Below are 6743 nucleotides of genomic sequence, written 5' to 3' on the forward strand. Positions count from 1 at the left end.
TAAGGGACCATCCCCCAGGGGATGGCGCCCTTCTCTTTCCCAAAACCTAACCCTAACCCTCCTAACCCTAACCCTAACCCCACCCTGCCCCTAGCCGACCAGGGTTCAAGTCCCCATAAGGACGGAAATTTCTTAGACATTATAGGAGATTAATTTAATTCTTTTACTAATTATGCATGTTTTTGTTAGTCTTGTTTTGTTGCAGGTTTGACATGTTTTTTCCAGTTTTTTATAGCACTTAATGATGTTTGATAATACCTATTTGCATGTTTTTTTAATTTTCTTTTACATTTTATAGCACTTCTAAACTCATTTTAATAATTTTATTATATTTTATAGCACTTCATTTTGTTATTCCTTTTTATAGCACTTATTTATACAGCACTTTTCTATTAGCACTTTTATATTTGTCACTAACCTTATTTTATTTTATAAATCTCCTATTCTGTACGATCTTAATATGATTTTATTAAAGAAAATTTCCTTTCCCCTTAACAATTAGGATCCCTCAATTAGGCCAGATTAGAGTTATGGTTAGGGTTAGGGCCAGATTAGAATTATGGTTAGGGTTAGGGCCATATTAAGATAATGGTTAGGGTTAGGGCCAGATTAGGATTATGGTTAGGTTTAGGGTCAGATTAGGATTATGGTTAGGGTTAGGGCCAAATTAAAATTATGGTTAGGGTTAGGGCCAGATTAGGATTATGGTTAGGGTTAGGGCCAGATTAGAGTTATGGTTAGGGTTAGGGCCAGATTAGAGTTATGGTTAGGGTTAGGGCCAGATTAAGATAATGGTTAGGGTTAGGGCCAGATTAGGATTATGGTTAGGGTTAGGGCCAAATTAAGATTATGGTTAGGGTTAGGGCCAGATTAGGATTATGGTTAGGGTTAGGGCCTATATTAAGATAATGGTTAGGGTTAGGGCCAGATTTAGGATTATTAAAATAAAATTTAATTTAAGACCCCGGACAGATCCAGAAGAGCATTAATTCTAGAAAAATTAAGATTTCATATTCAATCCATTTGGTTCTCTCGTCCCCAATATGTAAATCCCTTTTTTCTCCATCTTTTTCCGTTCCCAGTCTGTCCAAATCTCACTCCTTTGTAAGCCAGCCATTCTCAAAGCATCCAAACCATGATATATAAAATGTTGAACAATCAAAGTATGTGATTCTTTCTTATGTCTAATATTGTATCTATGCTGTATCAAACGTGTAAACAAAGCATTTTTAGTTTCCCCCACATACTTCATCATACATTTCACACAAAATAAAACATAAACACAATTGTATGATTTTGTTGTAAACGATTGTGTGATCTTGATTATTGTGTTTTCTTTAGAATTTTTAATAAACCTCAACCTAGAAAACTGTTCCGTATATCTTTGTGGTTTCTCCACTTGTAAATTTGGAAGCTTAGCATCCACCAAAAGGTCCTTAAGATTCGGGTTCCTTCTGTATGCAGAGATTACCTTAAAATTAGGAAGTAATTTTGACCTATTTAAAGTTATGTAAAAATTATTTTTCCATTTATTATTCAGCTTTTTACTCACTGAATCAAATGTGGTAATCAAAGGGATCAAATTCCCATCATCTTTTTGTTTTTCAAATTTAAAATTTTTTAGACACCGTCTTAAAAATTGTCTAGAATAACCTCTTTTCCGTAAGGAATTAAACAGGATTTTAACTGCTTCCATGAAGAATTCTGATTGTGTACAGATTCTGTGAAACCTCAATAATTGAGATTTTACTATCCCTCCAAAAGTATGTTTAGGATGAAAACTTGACTTAAACAACAGGGCATGTAAATCAGTTTTTTTGAAAAAGACTTTTATCTCCAATTGGTGAGTGTTTTCAAAGTCTCTTCCTTTAAATACAGTAGTATCCAGAAAATTGATCGATTCTGAATGGATTTCCGATTCCAACTGAATTGACGGATCATGAGCATTTAAAATAGACAAAAATTCTCCAAATTCTTCCTTTGATCCCTCCCAAATACCCCATATGTCGTCCAAATATCTTAGATAATACAGTGGTTTCTTTGTACATTTCAAAAATATTTCCTCTTCCCATATTGACATAAATATGTTGGCATAAGCCGGGGCAAATCTTTTCCCCATTGCCGTGCCCTTAATTTGAAGGAAAAACTGTCCATCAAACACAAAATCATTTCGTTTCAGATTAATGTCCAAAAGTTGAAGCAATTCTTCATCCGGCCTCTTGGGGTCAGGATACCTCTCAAAGGTCTTTTTCACCGCTGCAATTCCAGCTTCAATATCAATGTTCGTATAAAGGCTAGCAACGTCCATCGAAAAAAAAATTAAACTTGGAAGGGATCTTTAAATTTTTAACCAACTCCACAAAATGATATGTATCTTTCACATTTGAAGGGTGCCTAGTTGACAAGGGATTAAGAAAAAAATCTAAAAATTCAGCTGTAAAGTACGTTTCACTATTACAATCCGAAACTATTGGTCTCCCCTTAGGAACTTGAAATGGAATTGTCCATGTCTCTGGATCTTTGTGAATCTCTCCTTTTAAATATTGGACCTGTTTCGTGTTTATGAATTTCTTCTTTTTTAATTTTAATAAAATATCATTAATTAATGGGATTGTCTCCATATATATGGGTCTGTCCAACTTTTTATAATATACCTTATCATTCAATTGCCTTTGGACTTCAAGAACGTATTGTTCTTGATCTAAAATGACCACTGCCGACCCCTTGTCGGCAGGTTTAATCACAATGTGTTTAGCCTTTTTTAACTCATTAAGTGCCTGGATTTCAATTGTTTTTAAATTAGGAATTTCGCTATACGTTTTACAATGATTTTGAAATATTTTAATATCTTTCTCAATCAAATTTTTAACTTCTGGTGCAATCTCGGCTAATGAAGGTGACCAAATAGAAGGTCCTATAAAGGGTCTTTTTTCTGTTGGTATCGGATTTTTAAAAAAATCTGCTAGTTTTATTTTACGATGATAATTCTGTAAGTCTACCTGTAATTGTAATTGATGATTTCTTCTTCTAACCCGAGTTGGTACAAAGGTCAATCCCTTACTCAACAAGTCATGCTGCGATTTGGACAATTTAAATTTCTTAGCCAAAACCACACTCTGATTAATTAGTGATGGTGGTCTATACTCCCCCTCTAATGAAAGACTTACGGGGGGGGCAGTTTAACTCTCTCCACCAATGTTGAAACATTGCCTTACCCGTGTCCTCCGTCCAATGAATATCATCTGCTTCTGTTTGAAACAGGTGCTGTGGCAGCAGAGGGATAAATCCCATGTTCTTTTCGATGTGGTCGTTGAGTGTCCGTAGATTCAGTTGCTCCTCCAAAGGCAGGTTGGTTGAAAAATTCACCAGTGGAATCCATACCTCCGCATAAGGGAACTTCGTCTTGGCAGACCTAATTGCCCCTTGTAGGTTCTTGACGGTTGTCTCCTTCGATTTGTTTGTCCTGGAATTTATCCCAAAGGCGAGAATGATCTTCTCCACCACCAATTTCCTCGGTGGGCAGGTTTTTTCCATCAAGGCCTGGGCATGGCGGAAATGTCCTCCTGGGAAACAGTCAATTTGTAAATCCACACAGGAGTGGTCTGGCAACTTACTGAGATTAGAATCTCCCATCAGAATCCACTTCTTCTCCACCACCAGGTTCCAATCGGTAAGTTTCCGTTGGGTGTTTATATGACGTTTTGGTTGAAACCGTCCCTGTGTAAAATCCCTGAGAACCTCCGGAAGATCGGCCTCTCCATCTTCCTCTGGTCTTTGATGAATTTGAACCATGTGCCGGATTGGTGTATGGATCCCCTGACTTGAAGATCCAATTGAAGGCCTGGGGCTATGGCCTGAAGAAGGTCTGGGGCTTTGAACTACCCAATTATCGTCTTCCTCTTCTTCGTCCTCCTTTCCTCCTCTTCCTCGAACAGGTCTAACAGATCCCTATGGGGTGAGTGTTGGATGGAAGATTCTTCTAATGGTGCCCACTCGATCAAATCTGATTGGTCTTCTTCCTGAGGAAAGTCTTCCTCCCTTAAGATCACCCCTCTCGTCCTCCTCAAATTTAGAAGATCATCATGGAGCTTGATGGAAACTCTCAAAAAAAAATCAAGCACTGAAAACTCTACTTGCACGTTATAGTCATCGTCAATAGTGACCTAGGGGTTACTCTTGCTGGAAGGCATTTGAAGACATATGATGAGCAGTTTGCTTTTTAAAAAATGGCATGCTGTGTTTGTCATTTACCACTTCCAACTGTTGCTATTTGGGGGTTAGAAAATAGAATGTTGTGAAATATCTCTTTAGTGCAAACATTTTTGTTTGCACTCAGTTGCCAGGACCACGTTCTGCACATAACTTAGTAATCAGCTTTGATTTGTATTTTGGTAATCAGAAAGCTCTTAATTTAGATATCTAATGTTTAATTGTTAAATGGTTTACACTTGAAATCTGTATAGGAATGTAGGTTGCAGACTGATTTTTCAAAAACCACTTGAGCTTTTGTGGCTACATAGTCAGAATCCAAGAATCCAGTCTAAGAAATGTTCATAGTTTTATACTGAGATGTCTACCTGAGTTTCTATAGATCCGTTTTGCTGAAATGAATACATTTTATATGTTGATGTTGAATGCTATTCTTTTTTTTTTTGTTTGTTTTAAAAGACATGACATAATGCACTGTCTGTGTTTGAACTTAAGTTTTAGGCTGTCTGCTTGTTGTGTTTTCACAGCAACATATTTCTAAGCAGTTGCTAAGTCAGTTTTGCCTTTTCTGGTAAAGTTTAATTCCAACAAATTCGGTTTGCTGTGTTTTTCTTTTCCAAACTTGACCCCAGCTGGGGGTAAACTAAATTAACATAAGTGTTTTAATTCCTGACTATATAAACTTCAAAAATGACTTTTCTGAGTAATTATGTTAATTTTCTTAAAAAAAAATTTAAAGGCTAATATCTCAGCCTAAAGCATTATTTGATGAATAAACTTAACTTCATGTAATTGTACTACTTTAAGAATAAGTTGTAACTACCCTATTAAATTAAGTAACTCATAATCATATCATACAAGTTTAAATAGCCCAAAAAAATCAAGTCAGATCCACCTATGGTAAATATGTTACATTTGCCTATACAAATCTAGTTGGACTGAACCATGGTAATTAACTAACCGTCACCCCCAGTACATCATGTTGACCCAGCATATTTACATTTAGTTGAGTCAACAAAATTCTTTCTCATTTAGGTGGAAATTCTTTCCATAATTTTATTATGTTCACCCAACAAGTTATTTTTTTGAGTGTAACCCCAGTTTGTGGTGTACCAGCTGAAAGTCAAGATTCACACTTCTAACCCGCAACCACACGGCGGGAAGACAAATTGATGCTATTTGTCTTCCCGCAGCCACTTCCTGTCTGTGGAGATATCAAGGTGGAGTTCTTCCACAAGCAGAACAAGATGATGAATAAGGTGAGGACCCACTGCAGATGAGCTCAGTTTAAACTTTTTGATGTTATTTCCATTAATTTTACAATCAACTTGTTGACTTGGCTAACACTTTTTTGAAAACGACACTTCAAAATGGGTACCAAATGACTCCAAATGCTCCGAAACGTGCTCCTAACCACTTTCTACCTGGTGGGTTTTGGCCTCCGCACGTCAAATTTTCGTTACAGTCGTATCCCATTCATTTGCAATGGGAACACCTAATCGTCTGTAACTCCGGAACCGAACGTCCTAGACACTCGGGGATAGCGTCCTCCAGGCATAATTCCGGGGCGCTGAACGCGCTAGTCCTGGTCCCGTGTCTCTACGACCTTCCGTTCCCGAGATATGCACTCGTCGTCACAGGAAGTGACGTATCTCCGGAACGGAAGGTCGTACAGACCCCAGGGTACCGTTGGAAAGGGCGTACCCGAATTAGTGGGGATAGAGCTTGGTTTCATGTCTCTATCACCTTCCTATCAAAAGTTATTCAAGAATGTCTAATCGTGGTAATCTAAAAAAACACAAAAACAAATTTGAATCTAAAAAGACGAACATTAAAAGGCTTCTTGGCAAGCATCACCATCAAGCTGCCCGTCAACATTAACAGTCCTTTGGAAATTTGGGCCTCCTGGAGAAATGTCAATGGAGCTATTTGGTGGTGTTGCAGACCCTCGACGAATCTGTCTTTGGACTGTTTTCAGACGCCAAGAAATGTACCCTGTGTTGCTTGCAGCATCAAAGAAATGTTCCTGAAAAAAAATTAATGCATTGTCATACTCAGCTCATGACAAATCTCACAATTCAAATGTCAATGTCATGCACATGACTTTGCATCACAACATGCAAGTGTCATGCAAACAATAATAATAATGACTTACATAGCCTTTCTTTGAATATGGATCCTTGAGGGAAGGGAACAGCGTCACTATACCAAGAGCATACTCTTCTCTGATTGCTTTAGTGGGGAGGTTCCTGAGAGGGCATAGTAAATTAGTAATCCAAATATATGCAATGGCCAAGCAGTTATTTGGTGCAAATAAAAAGAATATGAAACACACATACCCATGGTTATCAATCATGTGAGCCACCAGGATGTTAACCATTTGCCTTCTTGCAGCATCTGTTAGGGTTTCTGTGTTTTGGTACTCCTGTAGTACTTGTTCACCACCGGACTTGCCTCTAAGCACAGTTTCAATCAACTAATAAAAAACAAAACCAAAAGAATGTCAAAAGAATGTCAAACAAGGCTGAAAAATG

This window comes from Echeneis naucrates, chromosome 10 (genome assembly GCF_900963305.1).
Source record: "Echeneis naucrates chromosome 10, fEcheNa1.1, whole genome shotgun sequence".
NCBI lineage: Eukaryota > Metazoa > Chordata > Actinopteri > Carangiformes > Echeneidae > Echeneis > Echeneis naucrates.